This window comes from Mixophyes fleayi, chromosome 1 (genome assembly GCF_038048845.1).
Source record: "Mixophyes fleayi isolate aMixFle1 chromosome 1, aMixFle1.hap1, whole genome shotgun sequence".
Taxonomy (NCBI): Eukaryota; Metazoa; Chordata; class Amphibia; order Anura; family Limnodynastidae; genus Mixophyes; species Mixophyes fleayi.
The window spans coordinates 444434022-444458195 of record NC_134402.1 but is presented as its reverse complement, the minus strand read 5'-3'; the positions used below and the strand labels follow the sequence as shown (position 1 = coordinate 444458195).

The 24174-nt window shown below is 40.8% G+C and overlaps 1 pseudogene; it reads right to left on the bottom strand.

The window, feature by feature from the left end:
• Positions 1-7099: 7099 nt before the first annotated feature.
• The window catches only part of LOC142101336 (3-ketoacyl-CoA thiolase, mitochondrial-like), a 38999-nt pseudogene continuing 21924 nt past the window's right edge, over positions 7100-24174 (bottom strand).

Below are 24174 nucleotides of genomic sequence, written 5' to 3'. Positions count from 1 at the left end.
AGTACCAAAGCACATCGTATTGTTTGATTTGATAAACTTCCTAAAAATCACGATCAACAATGGAACGATGTCGGGCAAATATGGAAGAGTGTACGCACTCACAACCAGCAGTGTTGGCAGATCTCGACTGTATACAGAGTCACCATCGTTTCAGCAGATGAGAGATGAAAAGTACAAATTTGAAGGTAAATTGTGTAGGCGCATATGCATGAATCTGTATGCTCATCGGGACTTCAGTCGTGGCTAAAATTGTAACAGAAATCGCATCTGCAGTAATTTTCTGTAGTGTGTACCCACTTTAACAGGAATTCTGCTACAATATTGCTCCTGTTATATCATCTTGACCCACTAGAGGGTCTCATAGCCCTAGAAATGAAACCAGAATTTGGTTTCTTACAAGTGAAGTGTAAAATACTGACGTGGGCACTTTAAACTTTAAAGCTTATTTGACTACACATCAGTGATATTTGAGATAAATCTGCGGAGAACAAGAATTAATTGAAAACAGCACCCGGAGACGTGGTCTGATTGCAATCGGACACAGACATGTCAGCGAAGAGCTCCTCCTACAACACAGCCCACATTTTGGGGATTCAGTCAGATAGATCATCTGGGGAACAGCACTATAAATCTCCCCTGACCCCCTGGGGCTTGGAGAATCCTTGAAGGACAGAATAGCACCTGCTCCACTAAGGTGTCGCACCTCCACACATTCCAGACATCAGCCCTGTGCAATGGAGAAGGAGCAAGAAAGCAATAAAAACAAGGGAAGTGTGTACTTAATAAAGACTTCCAAGTAGGCACAATACCTTAAGTCCAGTTTGAAATCTTTTTATTCTGCTGGTTTAAAGTAATCTGCAGTTGACTAAGTAGTCGTACGATGTCTTCCTGATCCCAAAACACTGACCCATTTTCAATCCTGGTCTGTAATTCAATTGGGACGGGACTTTCAGTTACAGACTATGGGCCTGATGCGGAGTTGGACTCAAGTTGAGCATAATTTATGCAGAATAAAGCCACCCGTAAAAAGTGTATTCTCGCCCATATGTCCAAGGCATCTCAATATGTGTCCAGCTGTGCCCTTGTACCATATGCGCCAAGTTTTCATCAAGCATACATTTACCAACATACTTGAAAAGGTCTACACGGAGTAGGTGAAACACGTTGTCTTTATGATTTCCAGCTAACAGTGGACCTAAGTGTATACCTTTTACAAGAGGAGCGGACCTCATTTACCTTTTGTTTCCACCTGGACTGCATTTGTGCTTGAATACAGGGAACAAGGTGACCACAGTGCAGAAAGGATACAGGATACAGAGCTGCAATGCTACAGGTACCGTAAGTGCCTGGCTATGTCTATTCAAAATCTACTTTAGGTTGTAGGACAGTTCTAAAGAGATAACCTACTAACTTGAAACTAACACTGAGAATATAAAAACATGCTTTGAATATACATATATTTTCAGCGTCTGACTGTCCAACATACTGACACCTGGGACCTGTTGTATAACTGCTCTCCTAAAATATTACAGAGTTCCTGATTGGATGTGCCTGCTGTTGAATCGTTTGCATAATGCTTTAGCTGTACCACTCTTTACTAATTGACTTCTGGGACTTGTGACTACAGCACCTTAGAAAATAACTTGTGCACTTTAAAAGTTCCTAATTGGAGACATTATTGATAATTGGTTATACGGGATTGCTCAAAAAAAGGTCCTTTATTACAAGTTCTGACTTATACAGGTGTTCTGCAGATACCAGATTATTTTACTTGTTCACTGTTTTCACCGTCTAATTTAATCATCTATTTATATAGCGCCACTAATTCCGCAGCACACTGTACAGAGATCTCACATCAGTCCCTGCCCAATGGAGCTTACAGTCTAAATCTCTAACATACACACACACACACACACACACACACACACACACACACACAGACAGAGACACACTAAGGTCAATTTAATAGCAGCCAATTAACCTACTAGTATATCTTTGGAGTGTGGGAGGAAACCCATGCAAACACGAGGACAACATACAAACTCCACACAGATAAAGCCGTGGTTGGGAGTCAAACTCATTACCCCAGGGCTGTGAGCCAGAAGTGCTAAAACCACTAAGCCAACCAATGCTTACAACCTCAGCCTTTGATATATTTTATTTTTGCAGGAAACACACATTACTCCTCCTCATTCTATGCTTCAAAAAAAATTAATTCTCTCAGACCTTCTTTCCTAAGCAAATGATAAACGTAATCGAATCGTCATTTTAAGTCAGAGCAAAGTCCCCTTCATGGTGTTCCACAAATACTCTGCCCCAGAGGAAAGATTCATTATTGTAGTAGACTTCCTAGTAACCCTAGAGTTATTCCTGATCTCATGTTATGCTCCAAATACAGGCCAGCTCTCATTCCTAAGGCCACTTGGTACTTGAAGGGGATTTCATTATGATTTAAAATCTTACTATAGACAAATCCCGACAAGCTGGTCCCACCAAAGGGCTTTCTTTCAGAGTTCTTCTAAACCTTTTGCCTCTATTCTTATAGAACATTCAGTGGCAGTTGGAATATTCGACTCCTGGCATTTAATTTTTTTTAAGAGGAACGTGGCCTCATTCAAAATCTGAAATATCAGATGTGGACAGTGCAGGCTCAACACAAACTACGGGGTAAATGTATCAAGCTGTGGGTTTCCGGTGGGTTTGAAAAGTAAAGATGTTGCCTTAGCAACCAATCAGATTCTTGTTCTCATTAATTTAGTGCATTCTACAAAATAATAGCTAGACTCTGATTGGTGCTAAAGGCAACATCTCCACTTTTCAAACCTGCCAGAAACTTGCAACTTGATACATGTATCCCTACATCTTCAGAAAAACTCTCACCCTCGCTGAGGGACCATATCAATGCGGTTATCTCCAAAAAAGAGACTAAGACACTTGAGGGGCTGAACTAAAATTTTTATGAAAAGAGGGATAAAGCAGATTCCCTATTAGTTGGTAGGGTTAAGCAATGGCAAACACAAAATACCATTGTATCGATTAAAAGTCCACGAGGCTAATCTATGACTACCCAAAAAATCACTGTAGAATTCTGTTCTTTCTCTAGCAAGCATATCAAAATCAATAGAGTCCCCCAAGATTTACAGAACAACATTGATGATTACCCTGTTAACTGTAATCTCACTAAATTGACTTTAATAGTCATTGAAGCCCTTAAAAATCCAATAAGAGAAGAGATAGATAACATGTCCATCAATGCTCAGAGCCTGCTGATGGCCCCTTAACCACAGCACAGGTTGTGATAAACATCAATTTCAATAACTTCAAATTTGAATATCTCCATTCTTTTATTTTCATATATAAATATTATTTTTCTCTAGACGTCCCTAAAGGTCCTTGTTGAAGGGAGCATAAGCCAGCTGTTAGTTGTTACTGCCCCGCTTCTAATTTCTCCTTGTCCCACCATGCCAACTTCATTCCCCTCTTGAGCTGAAGCAGGAACTTCCATTTTGGCTAATGCTGTAAGTTTCCTCGCCTGTGAAGAAAAGACGGCCAACAGCAAAATGCTAAGTACAATTCCATATTACCTAGTTCTCTTATTCTCTTGACACATACTACTATGTTGTCTTTTGTGAAGCCGATGTTAGCCTGTGGGCAACCAGGACCTTAGTGCCCTCAGGGCTTGATCTTGCCACTGGCCTGGCCATCCTTGCCTGGCAGCTTCTCAAACTGTCCTTGCACCCTAGACCAGTTGCCATAACCTGCTTTACCATCTTTCTTCCTCCTGACCTCTTATTAGGCAGAGATTGGCTCTGAGTCTTCTGCCCCTTTTCATTATCTGAGACCCCTGTAGCCTCACTTGATGCACGGCCTACTCCCTTGGGGAAATATCTCCCTATCCTCTAAGGGCTTCTTCCACTCTATCTAACAGCTGTTTGGTTCACTGTTCCTCTGTTTTTTTAAGTTTAATGTTTTAGCTATTTATTCTATAAGTCATATCAGGACTTGGATGATTCATATCTGTTGCTTTGCATCCCTGGTGTTACACTTGTCCTACATGTCAGATTTACAATGTTGGTAAGCCCTGACCCGAGGCCCATTTCTACATATACAAATTGCTTTCTTACAGATGGGAACCTTTTGTATTTATAATTTTTTGCATATATTCAGAATAGGTTGGGGCTGACCCATGTGCCACATACCAGACACTATTACACAAAGGTTGTATAATTAGGTTAATGCATAGAGGTGTATATACAGGCACTATGTCAAAAGACAAAATGGAAGGAAAAAAGCTGTCAATGTATCTGTAGAAATATAGTTAAGTGGTCTGATATATTATGCACTCATTAAAATGTGTCAAGTCTTCACTCACTGATCTGTGAGACTCAAGAAAGGAACCTAAACAACCATATTACTACATAGAACCTGGACCCAGGGCCTACATCCAAGTATATCAAAAGAAAGTCTTTTCTAGAGCTGAGATGGACTGGACCCTACAGAGTGCTCCTCACTATGCATGCAGTGAAGTTCCTAGGGGGTAGCACCCAGATCCACATATTATACGGAAAAGGTGTACAGTATTATTGCCCTAACCGCTGCCATTACTTGGCATTGGACCTCCGCTCAGGGATCTACCTACAGTGAACTGGTAAAGAGATGAAAAATGCATGGGGCAGTAGGCCACACTAGACACAGAAGGCCATAACTCCCCTTTTCTCATCTCCACCTAAGACCTAAGATGTCTTGATTTTAGGAATAAAGAAGCATGAAGAGGACTACCATGTATCTTGTTTATATATTACTATTATGATTATTCTTTATATGGTGCCACAAATGGTCTGCAGCGCCGTACTGAGGCCAAACAGCAAAACATTACATGGTATTACAGGACAATACAATAAACAAATAACAATACAAATTTCAACACTGCTAATAGCCTAAATTGGCAATGGGGTGCAAGGGGTATATTAAGCGCAAGATGAAACCTGTGCCCATGAGCAAGGGAGCAACTTATAGGTTCGGAGCTACTGATGTGGCATGGTGCGACGACAATGGAGGAGTGGAGTCAAAGACAGAGAGCCCAAGGAAGAGGTGCACAGTGTAGCGGGTGAGCAGAAGTCATAGGTAATTAAAAAGGGTGGAAGAGGGCACTGCTCACGAGAGCTCACAGTCTAAAGTGAAAGTACCCAGTTTTCATGTATTCATTTAAATACTAAATCTTAACAATGGAATTGTTGTTTCTTTGAACACTTTAGCTTTGGACATAATGCGGGGACTACAATCTCCTGAGTTATGTGAAACTGCAAGACTACCTTGGGCAAAGAGGAAGGATCAGTTCTTAGGACTACTTTAGTCTCAAATATATTAAGGAATGGCTCTTCTGCCCAGTGTTAGAAGCTCTGATACTCTCCTCATTGAAGTAATAGTAACCAAGATTACTTTCAGAGTAAGCGATCTCCTTTAAAGACCTAAAATATTAAGTGTATTGTGACATAATGGCCCACAATTACTTTCTCAAACTGCATACAGGCCTCAATCAATCAATTTCTTTGATATTTCAAGATAGAATAGGTGTCTTTTTCTGTCACTGACCTTGAATAAAAAGATGCCCATCCCTTTTTTATGGCATCTGTTGTAATAATAATCTGGTCGTGGTCTGTACAGGATCTGACCTTTTCCAGTAAGCTGTCTGTGAACCACCACTGAAGGTCCAGCATTACTTCTTTTGTTAAGAAGATCAACTGATCGTAATCTTCCACATCTCTATTCCAACTTGCCAGAAAATATGACTGAAGATATCTTACATATATGTCTGGTCCAAGGCATTATTTCTATGGTTGTCCCTATTAATCCCAATATTTTAAGGCACATCTCTGCTATAACCCACAGGTTCAGCCTCAGGTTCAAGACTTCTCGGCTTAACCTTTGTTTTTTTTCTGGTGTCAGTAATGCTTTTCTCTGTGCCATGTCCAGACATACTCCTAGAAACGTTTACCTTTGAGATGTACATAGATGGCTTTCTCTATAGCTGCTGATCCATCCACGTTCTTTTAAAATTTGCAAAACCTGAGCTGTGACCTGAACAGAACCCTCCTTTGATCTCTCTGTTATGAATACGATGTCCTGATAATTTGAGACCACGATTAAAACCGCTGCTATTGTCCTTGGGGAGGTTGATAGCCCAAAGGGGAGACACCAGAATTGAAAGTGATGATTGAAAATTGTGAACCTGAGGAATTTTTGATGCGACAGATTTTGTTGGAATGTGCAGATACAAGCCCTTCAAATCTACTGAGATTAAACACATTCAACTTCCATGAAATTTAGACCTTATGGGCGCCATCTTGAACTTTCTTGTATGAATGTACTTGTTGAGATCTAGAATGGTACAATAACCTTGACTGTCTTTTTCCGCAAAAAAGATCTTTGAATAGAATTCTGCTCCAATATTTTTGCTAATATAGGGTTGAATTTTTTTTAGCTTGGTGGATCTAGGCTTTGATGGAGCAGCTGTCATGATTGGGAAACACAAAGGAGTAACAAAACTTTTTATAGATGAGACAGGCGGACTCATGTTCAATTGTCATTGTGTAAATCACCGCCTGGCTCTTGTTAATGCCCAAGCAGCTGCTGAGGAGCCTTTTTGTTAAAATTTAACAATGTCTTAAGACAACTGTTCTTAAAATTCCCCAGTTATAATGGCTGGTTTAACTGAAATCCAAAATATACTGAACAGTCCTCAGATTAAACTTAAAATGGCTAGTGACACTAGGTGACTATTTGTTGACTTTGTAGTACAGTCTTTAAGAGAATTATTGGTGAGTATCATTGCTGCACTGGAAAGAGGGGCCACTGACTGAAAATGACACCACAGCTGAAGGTTTAAGCAAATATATGAGAACATACAGTGTCACAGCTTCACTTATGATGCTTTCAGATGTGTTGCCTCCTGTCTAAATTGTCTACAGTTTGCAAAGGCAAGATGTAAATTTAACAGAACTAGACCCCATCTAAGAATCTACAAAACTAGTTGTGAAATGAGAATACAAATAAGAATAAGATTCTGAAGATGATAGTAGTCCAGGGTATGGCATGGCAGTCTTTTTACGAGGTGTTTTATTGTTACGATAAATACAAATGTAGTATAGCATAACTCATGTATTGTGTTGTGGGAAGTAACAGATCTTCTTTTCATAATCCATAGCTGTATATTTTATCTGGCATTTTACAGTTTAACCACCTGGTCATGCACAGTCGTCCACGATGTGTTGCCTTATAACAGTTGGTCATTTATTTGCTACAAACGCTCATTGGTCTTTGATTTCTGCATTGTAGATAGAGATTTTAAACATTCTCCAGAATGATGGCGATACCTTGACCTCCACCAATGCAGGTAGATCCCACTGCGTATTTAGCACCACGACGCCTGGAGACAGAAAGTTTTATTTAAAAATATAAATGTAATTATTTTCCACATATACTACATAAAGGCTGCAAATAAACGTTACCATAATAAAATCATTAACCGCCACCTATACAAATGCATTTTGATATTTTGTGAATGGAATGGATAAGCCGACGAGACGCACCTCATTTCATGGGTGAGATGAGCAATGATTCTTGCCCCTGACGCAGACACGGGATGCCCCAGGGCAATACATCCTCCGTTGACATTTGTCTTCTCACGGTCCAGGTCCAAAACTTTCTCCACCGACAAGTACTGGACAGCAAATTCCTCATGCACCTATCAATGGAAATAATAAAACATGATTTAAAACTGTGGTATTGTTATATAATACCAATTACTTCTTTAATATTAATATTATTAAAGTGTAAGTATAGTCTTCACAAAGTCAGCATGCTTTTGTAGCCATGGGTATGCTGGCACTCATAGTTCTACAAGCGCCATCATACTTAAGCTGTTTAGGGGTGCCAGGACTTGTTAGGGGTTGGGTAAGGATTTTCGATGATGAAAATTCCGACCCTGAGGAGACCTACAACTACAAATTGATTTTAGTAAAAAAACGATTTCAATATAAATAAACTTACCTGAAAACCGGGACCCCGCAGGTTAAGTGTTTAAACACTTAACCCGACATTGGCGCTTAAAATTAACATTATTCCAAGTTGCGATGACGTCACAGTGTAGTGCTGGCTACCTCTTCGTTCGGAATCAGTTGCGGTCAGCATGCTGGGGCCATCGGAGATGGGCAGCGTCGGTTTTCAGGTAAGTCTTATTTATATTGAAATCGGTTTTTACTAAATTTGATTTTTATTTGTAGGTCTCCTCCCTGTCGGAATTGTGGTTTAACGATTAACGTTTTAACGATTACCACGCTTGTTGGGACCAGTAGTGCACCAGAAAAAATAAAATAGATTTGCTTCAATTAATTATTTATTACTCCACACCCACCACCCCAGACGTGTGGGAAGAGCTCTAGTGCTTTCAGCACTTGGCTGTTTTTCCTAAGAGAGGGGGGACATTTTTTTGCAGGCTCAATGTCCATATGGCCTAGGGCTGGTTGACATTTTGACAGGGGGATCCCAAACTGTGGGTTTCCCTTTTATACTGACGCCAGCCTGGCCTGTCATAGCCTACTGCTGGTAGAGCCTTTCTCGGTGGGACGCCCAGTGAGTTCATCTCCCCAGCATTGCCACTACCACCCTAGGCTATGATCACTATTGCTGGTCCCACTTTTAGGAGAGGTTCACGCTTTTTTTGTTTGTTTGTTTCTTAATTATTTCATTCTATTTATTAAAAAAACACTGGTAAGGTCCTTGCTGATAATCATCACCAGCAGCACCAGGGCTCGAGGACGCAACAGATATCCTTCTTGACAGGCGTCTCTGCGCATACATAGGTAAATGTCTACAACGTTACATTACCTCCACGAGATCCATGTCATTGAGTGTCAGTCCAGCTTTCTTAAGTGCTCCACTAATGGCGGGAACGGGACCTAGAAAATGAAGTCAAATGGCAAAGAAAATGTAATAGATCCATTAAATATTTCCCAGTCCCATATCTGCATCGGTAGCATATATGCCACGTTTATGCCAAATACACTTACACCCATTATCAACACATTTGCCTAGTGAATATTCTGTGACAGCACCACTAATACCTCACATTAATCACATGGATTCATAAGAATTCATTAAATTCATCTAAAGTATGTTCAAATAAAAATAAACAGATTGTGTATATTAGTATTCTATCATTACTGAAAAATATTGATATACATCATAATAGCAAGTTATGAGATAATACAAGCATGCACTGTTGGTTTAGGTGGCTGCTATCTAGTAGATACATGTGTGTAAGATATAGTAGGGAGGGTAGTTTTATTAGATACCTGTAAATAAACAGGCAGCGTAGGTGACTACTGACCACTTTTTAAGTTCATTACAAATTCATCCTTAGGTGCAGCCAGGCTTCCCAAACACGGATATTACACCAGTCAGACTCAACATTAAAACTACCTGTCTAATATTGTGTAGGCCACTCTCATGTTGTCAGAACAGCTCTGACCCATCAAGGCATGGACTCCACAAGACCTCTGAAGGTGTCCTGTGGTATATGGCACCATAACGTTAGCAGCAGAATATTTAAGTCCTGTAAGTTTTGTGATGTGGACTCCATGGCTTGGACTTGTGTTTTCACCACATCCCACAGATGCTTGATCGGGCTGAGATCTGGGGAATTTGGAGGCCAAGTCAACACCTTGAAATCTTTGTCATGTTCCTCCAATCATTCTTGAACAATATTTGCAGTGTGGCAGGGGGCATTATCCTGCTGAATGAGACCACTTTTTCAGCTGGACAATTTTATTAATTTTGTAGAGTGGTATCACTTTACAAGGTGTTCTATTTATTGGGTAAGATGGTCAATATTTAATTATTTATTTTATATTAATGTGGGTTTTATAATGTATGGCTTACTTTGTGCCTCATTTTTTTTTTTTATTCAACATTCATTATTACATTTATACATGTACTTTTCTAATGTTATTATCGTTGCAGCAAATATTTTTACTAAAAATCATTGACCCCTGGTGACAAACTGTAATATTTTCTCCATCCTACGCCAGATTTATACTAACATTAACTGTGCTCTAAAATGTCACAAAAAGGTCTCAAAAAACTGGAATTCCGGCATCCATCACCATCATCCACCACCACCAATTCCCATGTTTACGAAACTCGGCTCTACTTGGCTTTTTAAAAGGGTCACTACTATCTTTGTCGCTCATGTCTGTTTCATTAAAATCAGAATTGTAGAATGGAGGCATGAATGAGTACTACTGTGGGTGAAGATGTGAAGGGTGAGGGGTCTGTCACCTCTGCGTCTCACCGCCCTAGTTTCTCCTACTCGCTTATCCTCAAGCGCCCACACAAAAATGCAGGTTTATACCTCTCCCTATCATAATTTTGCAACCCCCCTCCCCCCCCAAAAAAAATAAGCCTTGCATTATAAGCTGCAACCTATTCAGCCAATTGAATAATAAGGCCCTAAGCCAACCCCAGAATTTATCCTTACCAATGCCCATGATCCTGGGATCGCATCCAGACACGTGATAGGCCACGATCCTAGCAAGCGGGGTGAGCTTGTGCTTTCTGGTGGCTTCTTCACTGGCTACAATAACTACGCCAGCTCCATCGGAGATCCCCTACAGCGCAGAATCTTTGTTACAGGATCCATGTACCAAAATACGACAGTAAGGGATCACCAAACAACGCAAACCTTACCTGTGGTTATAGGCTTATTTACCATTTTTGAGGTTTTGTAAATGTCATCACAAATCATAAATAAAGAATTTTGGGGAATATATTATCCGAGACAGTTTGTACTCTCTCCTCCTAAAGCCTCTCCAGGTAAGTGATCTAGATGATTTGTAGCGCCCTGCATTAATATGTATAAATATAATCTTTCACATGTGAGAAGGCAGGAACGCGGAGTGTAAATGTAAAAATACTGTACAAAATTACATTCTCACCTGTGACTGTAAATATAATTATATATATATATATATATATATATATATATATATATATGTCAAATTAAGTATTAATTTCATGTAAAACGGCCATTGGTGGCATAGGGGAGTTAACAAAACAAAATGCATAAAAGGGTAAGTAAGTGTAAAATTATTTGGAATATTGCAAACAAATTTAGCTATTGTTATTACAATGTGTGTTATTATTGCTCTAGGAGTTTAGAACTGTAATAAGATAGTTCTATCAAGTTACAAAGACATTTTAAATATAATTATGTCAGAATTGCATATGTTCCGTCCACCTAAACTATGATTAATCAATAAGTGCCTACTATGATACACAGCTGACTGAGGGTCCGAGGACAAAGAATAGTGATCACTGAGCTGTAGCACATAGGTACAGGCATCTTCCACAACAAACACCTGAGTAAATGAGGTATACAAAGTACCGTATTTCCCCATGTATAAGACGCACCTTTTTCTCCAAAATTTTGGGTCTAATAACTGGGTGCGTCTTATACAGGGGTAGTAACACTTACCCTGTCAGATGACTCCTCTGTCCGGTAAAGTCTTCTCTCTGTCTGATCCTGATGCTGGAAACCCGATTAAGGTCCTCTCTGCGATGTCTGGATGTCCTTTCAGGACCTTGACAAGGTCCTGAGAGGACATCCGGACATCGCAGAGAGGACCTTAATCGGATTTCCAACATCAGGATCTGACAGAGAGAAGACAGAAGACTTTACCAGACAGAGGAAGCATCTGACTAGGGTAAGTCAGAATTCACTATAGCGTTGTCTCTCCTCTGTATAAGCTGCACAAATACTCTGTGAAAAAATTGAGGATAATGTTTATCCTCAATTTTTTCACATGATTTATATAGGTGCGTCTTATACAGTGGAGCGTCCTATACATGGGGAAATACGGTATACTAAAAGAAGGCGATTCCCGAGAGGTGTTTCCTGAGTTAATTAAGAATTAAACATCCAATCATGCTATGACTCAAGCGCCCACACAAAAATGTAGGTTTATACCTCTATCATGATTTTGCAACCCCCCCCCCCAAAAAAAAAGCCTTGCATTATAGGCTGTAACCTAGTCAGCCAATTGGATAATTAGTTTTGTTCTAAACGTTTATCAAAGTATCAGTGGGAGCAGTAAGAGGGAGACAAATTTCGTTGAGTGTCTATATATATTTTGAGGGGAATAGGAAAGGAGGAAGACCCATGCGTATTTAGGAATCCAAAGTTTCATCATGGAATTGTGAATTCTGTGTGTTTTGTCCCATAATAATGATATCTTGGGGAAGGCCAACGAAATAGGTTTGAAAGTTTGTGGGAAACAATTCATTCCATTTATTTGGTGTATAGTGCCACCGGTAGCAGACTTTGTGAGTTGTTTCCATTTTGTTTAACAGATCAACAATCCCTATTCTTTCAGTGCTCAGCGTCAGACAACATAATGCAAGTAACATTCAGCCTTAAAAAGAGAAGAGATCACCCAGAAACTGGATCTCTGATGGAAATAATTTACTGATGCAAATACATTACGGTTTCTCTCTCACTGTTGAGTTTCCAGCGGTCACCACACCGTCCTTCTTGAACACAGAGGGGAGTTCTGCCAAACCCTCCAAGGTGGTCTGTGGTCTCGGGGGCTCATCCTTCTCCATTTTAACAGGCCCTTTCTCTGATTCTAATTCAATAGGGGCCATCTCAGCAGCAAAGTATCCGGCATCCTGAGCTGGAGACAGGAGGAGATACATCATGTATATTTTAACTTGTAAAAAAGTTACATTTTAATTATTTCAATTTGCAATGTGAACACATGTGGTATAGCTGTAGAACCCGGGGTAAAATAAAAATAATTGGCTTACACATAATACAAATTATTTCATAAACTAAAAAACAAAAAGGATATTTTTTTTTATAGCTTAGCATATTGAAAGGGTTGATGTCACATGAGCCAGTGTTTTAGATAGAGATGGGCGGGCTCAGTTTCCTTGAAACCGAACCCACCCGAACTTCGGGGTTCCGAGTACAGAGCTGAGCCGGCTCGGTACTCTCGCGCCTATTCGGTTTCCAAAACGAGACAAAATGTCATTGTGACATCGTCGGATCTCGCGAGTTTTAGAATGATTAAATACCCGCCTCCACGGCGATTTAGCTCCATTTGAGAGAGGGACAGAGAAGAGTTAGGTCACAGAATAGAGCAGTATAGAGCAGGAATTTTTCAGAATTTGCACTACAAAGTGTTTGGGGTGTCATATCCCCCCTTCTAAAAAAGCTGTATTTGCTGACTGCTGAAATTGTAATATAGCAGCACAGTATATTTCTGAATTTGCACTACAAAGTGTTTGGGGTGTCAAATCCCCCCTTCCAGTGATACACCAATTGAGGATGCCACTTTGGAATTGGAAGAGGGGGATATTTGTGTAGCCGACAAGGGCGCTAATGAGGATGTTGATGAGGATGAGGTTGTTTGTGTAAGTCCTGCACCAGTGGAAGCAGTTCTGTCACATGACAAGAAGAAGGCCATTGTCATGCCTGGACATAAGACCAAAAAAGCCACTTCTTATGTGTGGAATTATTTCTGCCTAAATCCTGACAACAGTTGTATAGCCATTTGTAGTGTATATAAAGCCACAGTCAGTCGAGGGAGGGACCTTAACTATCTTGGAACCTCATCCATGTTACGCCATGGCAAGGTGTTGGGAAAAGCTGAAAGTTATGGTAAACAAAATAACAACAAGCAGTCCAACATCAGCTAGGACCCTTCTCTCACCTACATGCCGGCACCTGCAATCTACACCCACAACACCGTCCTCATCAATATCCTCAGTAGCGATCGGAGTTAGCCCTGCATCCAACTTGGTAAGGCTCGATGACTCCTGCACTATAATTGATTCCTCTGAAGAATTCTTGAGCGTTAGTCCCACTGCTGCTGCTGTTTCTGTTGCTGGGGGTGAATCTTCCTTCTATAAGCAGCCCAAAAAGAAAAGCACTAGTACTTTACAACAATTAACTGTGAAACAATCTTTTGCTAGAGGAAGCAAGTATGACAGCAGTCACCCAGTCGCAAAGCGGATCATAGACGCCATGGCGACTATGCTAGTGTTAGATCTGCGTCCAATATTCACTATATATGCAGCAGGTTTTTCACAGTTAATTGATGTTTTGTGTCCCCGTTACAAAACTCCATTGCGACACCATTTTTCAAGAAAAGCTATTCCTCACCTGTACCAAGATGTTCGTAAAAATGTACTAATTGGGCTCAAAAATGTCATTCTACCCACTGTACACTTAACCACAGATGTGTGGACAAGTGGAAGTGGTCAAGCCAAAGATTATATGACTGTGACAGCCCACTGGGTTGGTCATTCGCCTTCACAAGCAGGAACAGCAGCAGCATGTACACTACTACGTAACATTTCTCACAGGCAGGCTACTCTTTGTATCACCGGCTTCACTAACAGGCATACAGCTGATAATTTGTTACGAAAACTAAGGGATGTCATTGATGCATGGCTTATACCACTTGGACTCTCCCCAGGATATGTTATTTCTGATAACGCCAACAATATTGTACGAGCATTACAGCTGGGTCAATTCCATCACATTCCCTGTTTTGCTCACACAATAAACTTGGTGGTGCAAAGCTTCTTGAAAAATAATGTGAGGTGCAGGAGATGCTTTCAGTGGCCCGTAAAATTTCGGGACATTTCCTTCATTCTGCCACATCACGTAGGAGATTGCAGCAGCTCCAAAAACAATTTAATTTGCCCTGCCACCAACTTAAACAAGAGGTGGTAACAAGGTATAATTCCACCCTGTACATGCTTCAGAGGATGGAAGAACAGCGCAAAGCCATACAAGCATATTGCACAAGCCATGACATTGGGAAAGGAGGGGGGATGTATTTCAGTCTTGCACAGTGGAGAATCCTTTCTGTGCTGTGCAAGGTGCTGAAACCATTTGAAGTTGTGACATGTGAAGTGAGTTCTAGCTTGAGCCAAGTCATTCCCTTAATTCGACTTTTGGAAAAGCAGCTTGACAAACCGAAGGAGGAGATGAAAGAAAGCAATTCCGCAAAGTATGTTGGCCTTGTAGATCAAGTACTTAATTCGCTTTGCAATGATCCAAGAGTTATTAAAATCTTGAAATCGTATCACAATGTTTTGGCAACTGTGCTTGATCCGAGGTTTAAGACCTACATCAATTCTATGCTTCCAAATGACCGAGATCTGAACAGTTGCAAGAGGCTCTTGGTCAGCAAGTTGACTGCTGAACTGGGCCTTGGCTTGACGATGTCTCCTCCTTCAGTTTGTCAGGCAGCTGCTGCTCGTAAGAAATTGCACTTTCCAAAGAGAAGCAGGGAAGACGCAGCTGGCAGACCACAACAGTTTGACAACTGGGCTGGTTTGAAAGATTTTACCAAAAAATGTCTGACTTCAGCCATAACTCCATCCAATCCTACTATTAACATGCAAAGGATGGTGGAGGATAATTTTCAACAGTTAATTGATATGGAAATGTCAGACAGTCCCTTTCCATACTGGGAGGAAAAACAAGCCATTTGGGAACCCATGTACAAACTTGCTTTGCAATACCTAAGCTGCCCACCCTCCAGTGTGTACTCAGAAAGAGTATTCAACACAGCCGGGAACCTTGTCAGTGATCAACGTAGGAGGTTACTTCCTAAAAATGTGGAAAAGATGAAGTTCATCAAAATGAACTACATCTTCCACGAGAAAGGCCTTTACCGGAAAATACATCCAAGTACTGACACTTCTCTAGTGGCGGATTTCAGCGGAGATAATTAATAGTCAGTGATGATGATGTACACACTGATGAGGGTGAGGATGATGCTGAAGATGATGACGACATCATCTTGACAGTATAGAATTCACTTCACAGCAATGTTGGTCTAACATGCCTTTAGGGCATTGATAGCTTGTTTAGGGAGGGCCTAGCAGGGATTAAACTGTATTTTTCTGAATTTGCACTAATAAGGGTAGGGTGGAATATACACCCAAAGAGAAAAGATGCTTTGGTCATTTGGATTAATCTACAAGTCTTTGCAGGCTTTTTTTCTTAATTTGCACTAATAATTGTAGGGGCTCATATACACCCAAAGAGAAAAGGTGCTTTGGTCATTTTTATTTATCTACAAGTCTTTGCAGGCTTTTTTTCTTAATTAATTTGCACTAATAAGTGTACGGTATAATATACACCCAAAGACGAGTGCTCCATTGCTAAGAGTCTAAAATGAAGAAGACAAGTAGGCTTGTCTGTAGAATTTGCAGGCAAATTCAACAGTGTTATATTGAATAAACAGACACATAGGGGGAGAAAGAGTAGAGGGAGACAGAAAATTAATCATCTTCGTCTTCCACAGGACTGTCAATGGTGTTATAATCTCTTAGTAGGCTGTGGATCAGCCTGTGACAGTCCTGGATGGTCATCTTCTCCCTTTTCAAGATGAGGCGATTCCTGGCAAACCAAATAGTGTCCTTAAAGCAGTTCATTGGGGCGATTTGAAGCTCACTGATGAACTGGCTTTTTACTGTGAATTTCAATAGCTCCTTTTAGTGCATTGTCTGGCACCCTGGATTGGTGTGTGTCTGATAAAAGCACGCATCCCTGGGGGGTTCAGCGTTTGTTGCCATATATTAGCTGTAGAATTACCTCACTTATCCAAGAAACAGGTGGAGCTCTAGTTGCAATATATTAGCTGTAGAATTACCTCACTTATCCAAGAAACAGGTGGAGCGCTCGTTGCAATGTTTCCTAGATGTGCTAGGACCTGCCGTGTGTTTGAGTCATTGCTCTGTCGCTTACCATCCAGCCAGATCGCTGCAGTATTTGGCTGAAAGTGTATGAAAAGCATATTGTGACCTGTGAGATGGTAAAAATAGAATGGAAATCACTGGAATTTAGTGTTAGTGAGGTTAATAATAATGTAGGTACACAATAATACCTAAATTATGTGATTTTAGCCCAAAAAATGGAATTTTGCAAAAAATGGCTTAACAAAACCAAAACACGCAAGGGTGATTTTGGCAAAACCAAAACCCGAAGGTAATCCAGATCCAAAACCAAAACACAGGGGTCAGTGAGTATCTCTAATTTTAAAACACCCCTGAGATAGCAGCTTAAAGCAGCAATCCCACATAGAAGCAGGGGCAGGCTGGGCTGGGGGGCTGGTCCCATAGTGGGCTAGCTTGGGCTGGGTCACTGGACCACCTGCATTTTTTTCCCATTTAAATAGGCTGCTGAGTCGGGTCATGCCCCTGGGCTAACATTTGCCAGCCCTCCCGTGCATAGAAGATTTATTTTTTTCTTTATTATTATTATTATTATTATTAATATTTATTTATAAGGCGCCACAAGGCATCCGCAGCGCCGTACAGAGACAAACAAAATTACAATACAGCACAGTACAGTAAACACAGCAACTCAGTAAGCTCAATGCACAGCTAGAGAGGGCGGGGAAGGGGGAGGGAGGATCCGCAAATGACGGGGCCCAAGAAGGAGGGCGCGGAAGACAGGGAGACCCCCAGGGGGGAGGAGGGAGCAAGAGTGGACGTGGGGTGGAGGACCCTCGAGGAGGAGGGCTAAGTAGCTGGAGAGCAGAGTTAGAAGTGGTGGAAACAGGAGGAGAGATGGCCCTGCTCAGAGGAGCGTACAATCTAAGGGGAGGGGTGGACAGACAGAGAGACGCAGGGGAGAGTAGGGGGACGGAGGCAGAAGATAAGGTAGGAAGTTAAGTGGGAGACAGAAAGGCTTTAAGAAAAAGGTGGGTTTTTAGGGCCCGTTTGAAACTGAACAGATTAGGGGAAGTTCTGATGGAGGGAGGGAGCTTGTTCCAGTGGAGGGGGGCAGCGCGGGCGAAGTCTTGGATACGCGCGTGGGAGGAGGTTATAAGGGGGGAAGAGAGGCGACGGTCAGAGGCAGAACGGAGAGGGCGGGATGGAGCATGAATAGAGAGGAGGGTGGAGATGTAGGGCGCAGTGGAGTTGGCGAGGGCCTTGTAGGTGAGTGTGAGGAGCTTAAAGAGGATTCTGAAGGGGAATGGGAGCCAGTGAAGGGCTAGGTAGAGGCAGGGAGACAAAAGAGGAGCGGCGAGAGAGGAAAATAAGCCTAGCTGCAGCGTTAAGGACGGAACAAAGGGGATCGAGATGAGAGTGGGGGAGGCCAGTGAGGAGGAGGTTGCAGTAGTCCAGGCGGGAGATGATCAGAGAGTGGATAAGGCATTTGGTGGCATCTTGGGAGAGGAAGGGCAATAACTAGTTACGTTTAACTTTAAATAACTAGTTACGTTTCTTTTAAGAATGCATATGTTAATGATTTGTTGGAGGACATTAAATAAAAATGACTATCTCCTTTTCAAAATCTCTCTGGAGGGCACAAAGTATGACAGCCAGACACAGGCTCACAGCTCTCAGCATTTCACTGAGATCAATATTTTTCTTAAAAAACACATCTCATGTTTTCATGTGATTGCTGCTTTACATGTAATCCTGCAGAAGTCTGGTTACAGCAGGTCCTAGAGTAGAGTTCAAACATACTTTTACCCAATATTTGGAAAATATTTTTTATTCTAAGACTATTGACTAGACTGAAATGCGGGGTTCTCTACGGCAGAGATACTGAAACTTGGATGATGGAGTCTTGTATTGGTACAAGGACAGGCTCCTGCCTTAAATGTATGTTGTTGTGAAGGGTGGGCATTTCAACCCATGCTTACACATTCCTCTGACTAGCCAAGAATGAGCTTCCTCTTACTAGGGGGCAGTAGAGTTTCCCCAGCATGGCTTCTCCCTGAGAGATTTTATGGCAGAGGGGTGGAATAAAACTTATATACTTTGGGTGCAGTGAGTCTTCAAAATCCACTAATTTTGTTTTTATTCTCCCAAAACAAGTAACTCACCAGCTTTACACCTCTGCTGAGTCTGCAAGGAATACTTGTCACAATCTTGTCTGGTGATGCCATATTTTTCGGCGAGATTCTCAGCTGTGATGGCCATGGGTGCATTAATGTGCGTGTCAATGAGACCAGACCGCAGAATGTCATCCATCTGGAGATTGAAACACTGAACGATATAGCTGAACTGGCAGAGTGTTCACACTGGGATGACTTTTACAGGAAATAAACACCAGAAAAAATCACTTTCACTGAAGTTTATAGATCATCATCAGTTATTTATATAGCGCCACTAATTCTGGAGCGCTGTACAGAGAACTTACATCAGTCCCTGCCCCCATTGGGGCTTACAGTCTAAATTCCCTAACATATACACACAGACAGGGAGCGAAAGAGACTAGGGACAATTCGATAGCAGCCAATTAACCTACTAGTATGTTTTTGGAGTGTGGGAGGAAACCAGAGCACCCGGAGGAAACCCACGCAAACAGTTGGAGAACATACAAACTCAAATGGAGATGCAGGTGGAGATTATGGATATGAAATATGAATCCATAATATCCACATCTTAATTTAAAAATATCAGCATGCCCAACCCACAGTATTAGTTTACCAGTAGGTAATCAGCAATTCACTCCCTCCTCCGGGTGCTCTGGTTTCCTCTCACACTCCAAAAACTTGCTAGTAGCTTAATTGGCTGCTATTAAATTGACCTTAGACTCTCTTGGTCTGTGTGTGTGTATGTTAGGGAATTTAGACGGGGCAGGGACTGATGTGTGAGTGAGTTCTCTGTACAGCGCTGTGGAATTAGTGGCGCTATATAAATAGCTGATGAGGATTTGTGTTGTAAATTCTGAAATCAAGATAAATAATTTCAGACCTTTTTCCACTTTTAATGTGACCATGCAACCAACAAAGTTCAAGTGGAAAACAAATAGACAACTTTTAGGAAAATAAAAAAAACCTATAATATCCTGGTAATATAAGTGTTCACAGCCCCCTACATAAATGCAATATAAAATTAATAACTGATCCTACTTCAAAGTTTCTTGAAATTTTGTTGCAAAAAGATAAAGAACTACATTTTCTGACCTCTAATATATATAAATATTTATATAATACTACATGTAGGATAGCAACATTCTATCACCTTTCAAAGATCCTTAAAGACCTAAATAATATCCTGGGACATCCTATAGTCCTTGGTCGTCTTTACCATCTAGGACCTCAGAGTATATATAATATGGGTCATTCCACATCAGATCATCCCAAAAAAATTAAATGTCCACCACCCATCTCAGATTTTTTCAATTTTTTTTTATTGAAGACAGGATGTCAAAACAACTATTTCTGCCAAATATCTTGACTGTTTGACAATTAGTTGATTAAATATTATTTTTTCAATTTATTAATTAATTTACTAATCGCGGCTTTATCCAGTTATTTGAAGTATCACGGGTGTTTATTAAGGAATCGCCACAAAATTTGGACCCCTAAGGTAACTCTTCCTCCCGAATCCAAAAATCCAAACCAAATTACTTTATCTGCCTCATGTTTTGCGTTACGGCAAAAACGCACATTTTTCGAATATAATTAAAAACGCTAGGTTCAATCAACATTAGGGATCTCATTTTTTGGGCGGTGCTTAAAAAAGGTATACCACAAAAAAATCAACAGGGTACTCTTTTTCATAGTGGAGAAAAAAAATAATGAAGTTGATGTTCGATTACTGTTGTACCGCATATATAATTTACACAAGAAACCATGAAATTTAAAACCTTTAACATAACTTAAGTCCTTAACTGAAGTTGAGTCAACAATCTAATTTTACCCCATGTTTGGAACTTGTTGTAACGGTCTGTACTTTTCCTTAAAGTGTAGGCAGAAAGTGTTTACTGCCTTTCAGTACTTCTTTGGATAGTAGGCACTTCCGTTACACAGAGGATGTGACTAAAAGGAACAAAACACTTATCTCTTGAAGGTCAGGACAGCTCATTTGATGATTGGTTTTGTTTCATGAAGTATACCAGAGCATCTTGTTCCTCCTCATTACATTGAATGATATACCCAATGTACCAGATGTACATTGCAACTCTATCTGCAACTCTATGGGACGGCCATGGGAACCATTTTCGCTCCTAGTTACGCAGGTTTAAAAGTGGGAGTTTGGGAATGTGAAAAAATCCTTAAAGAATATATATATAGAAATTTTTAAAAGGTTAATAGATGATATTTTTTCTGTATAGAAGAGCTAAAGAGGATTTGGAGTTATTTATGGAATATATTAATACAAATGAGTATTGTGAAGATATCGGGTTGATCTGGCCCAATGCTACCCACTGCATCCTGACTGGCCACCCACGGGTGCCTTACTATGCCAGGGAAGTCTACCCAGTACCTTCTAGGGTTCTCAGTCGCTCAGGCAAATGCAGTTGGAAAAGTACAACAGTACATTTATTGTAATAAAAACAATCACTAGATTATTATGTACACGCAGTAAATAAATGCCAGACAGGTTTACCACATCATCTGTCCCTTACTGCACTAGCTTAAGAAGTTACAGTCACCTGGCTGTCCAGACTTTACGACCCATGGATCTCTCTCTCTCTGCTGCACGGTGGCGTAGTGGTTAGCACTTCTGCCTTATAGCACTGGGGTTATGAGTTCAATTCCTGACCATAGCCTTATCTGTGAGGAGTTTGTATGTTCACCCCGTGTTTGCGTGGGTTTCCTCTGGGTGCTCCGGTTTCCTCCCACACTCAAAAACATACTGGTAGGTTAATTGGCTGCTAACAAATTGACCCTAGTCTGTCTGTCTGTCTGTCTTTGTCTGTGTTTGTGTTAGGGAATTTAGACTGTAAGCCCCAATTGGGCAGGGACTGATGTGAGTGAGTTCTCTGTACAGCGCTGCGAAATTAGTGGCGCTATATAAATGGTGATGATGATATGTAGACTCTGGTAGAGAACGACAACTCATAACCAGACCTTGCACCTTCCAGCAATCAAATCACAGAATGAGCACCCCCTGTGCCCCCTGGAGTGGCTCCTTATATCTACGGTCTAATTTATACAGAGCTTTCCCCTCTCTGGGCACACCCCTGGGCCTCTGCTTGTTAAACATTGGACAGTGCTGGACTAAGGGGGATTGGAGAGGGGAGTGAAGATGAGCTGTCCTTCCACAGAACCTCCCCCGCTAGATGGCCTGTCTGGACTAGTTTTGTGAGAACAATAAACACTAATTAGTTTTCCCCTCCAGTATCTTGCAACTTGATCCCTACCCATAACCCCCTGGTTTCACTTTAAGGACAATGAATAACAACCTCACTGCCACATCATTAATATACAATAAACAATATACATATTTACAATGAGCTACAACGTCCCCTTATCCACATGTAATTAGAGACTGCAATTCTAGTCTGTTGAGCTGGGTAACAAAAGCAAGGGCTATACAAAGTGCTTGCTATAATCCACATTATGTGAGAAACTAGGAACAGGATGGTTGCAGTGTTATCAGTGGCTCCCTTGCCCCAAGTAAACCTTTCTCCCACAAGTCCAAAGTCTCTGGCCTGCTGTGGTTTCACCTGGGCCTGACGGTAAGGTAGACAGCAGTACAGAGTTCCTCAAGCTCCCACCAGGGTCCCAAGGGTGCAGGCATATCATCCCACCCAGCTGGAGTGGGACTTTATGTTGCCTTGTGTCATTAGATGAGACATTATCAAAACTGGGCCACCCCTGTGCACACTTCCATGGTAGGAGAGTTGTAGTCCAACATCCCTTGAGTGCCTTGTCCACCCTTAAATGCCCAACTGCAAATAGTCCTTTGGCCTGTCCTCTGTTTCTGGAGACCATGCTCCCCTCCCCCACATATTCGAGTGAAAACTGCCAGGGGCCAGAAAACTTTGGGGCTCCTTGTCCGGTTGTTTCTGGCAAAGACCCTACCCCCCCCTCCCCCAAATACTCAAGGGACAAATGCCAAGTGGCAGGAAAACTTAGCATAATTTAAAATTCACCTCAAATTTTTGTGAGGATAATATTACATTTTTAGACCCTTTTTAAAATTCTCCCAGCTCACCAAACTTAGACGGAAAAAACTCCATGATAGATATGTTTTAAAAACAATCAGTAGTTTATAGGAATTATTTTATAGAACAAGGATACCCAGCACATATCATTGATACGGCAATGGAAAGAGCGAGATAGTTTAAAAGGAAAGATTTATTACAGTACACTAAGAAAAAAAACTTCAAGATAATTAAGAAAAAAATATTTTGTCCTTTCATTGCTCAGTAAAATGAAAAAGAAAATATTGAGTCATTAGTGGCATATTCTTTAAATGGACCCTGTCCTTTCCAAACATCTCCCTGAGAAGTTTAATATTAGATATAAAAAAGCCAAAATCCCCAAGCTACTTAGATATGGATAAATCATCCCTGAATGGCTCCAAAGGACATTTTCCTTGTAGCCCATGCAATATTTTTAAATTCGGCAAGAAATGGCCCACAATCTTTTTTTATATGGATAATTTAAAAGAAAAATAGAGTAGTTAAGAATTTTATTAACTGCAACACAATCTTTCTCATCTATATTGTGATAGCCCAATCTAAAAAAAAAAAAATGGATATAAATGTTTGATCCCTCCCCCTCCCCAACAATAAATTGGTTTCTAGCCTCTAAGCTCATTACAGCCAGGCCAGGGGTTAATCTGATTTAATTGACTGTGTCCTTTGTCCAACTGTTATAGCAGGCACAACTGTATCCTGTTGAAAATAAATATGTTTTATACCTAAAGCTTACCACAGGATCTTAAAAGGTAAACTTGTTATAACGTCTGCAGATTTACATTCTGCTAATTCAATTAGGATAGCTATATTCACTAAGGTTTTTGTAAAGGCAAGGAAAGAGTGGTATTTAAAGGTGTTAGTCTAGTTAATTAGCATGGTGGAGCGGGAAGTCAATGACATCACAAAAAGGGGAAGAGTGTCGACTTAAAAAAGCCTTGTATGTTATGAAAAATTGTCAGTATTGGGGAATCAATAAAATGTCAATTTAATTCTGTTATTCCCCAGGAATACAGACTATAAGATCGACGTAAGTGGTCTATTTTCTGTATTTTGCATCCCCTTTTTTCCTATTTTTGCATTTATTTTGTATGACAATTATTATATGTTTTTACTATATATCCAGTGCCCTGTACCCTTTTGTATTAAACCTAAAATGTAATAAGCTTGTCCTGGTGAATCTAACAAATCCATAAGCC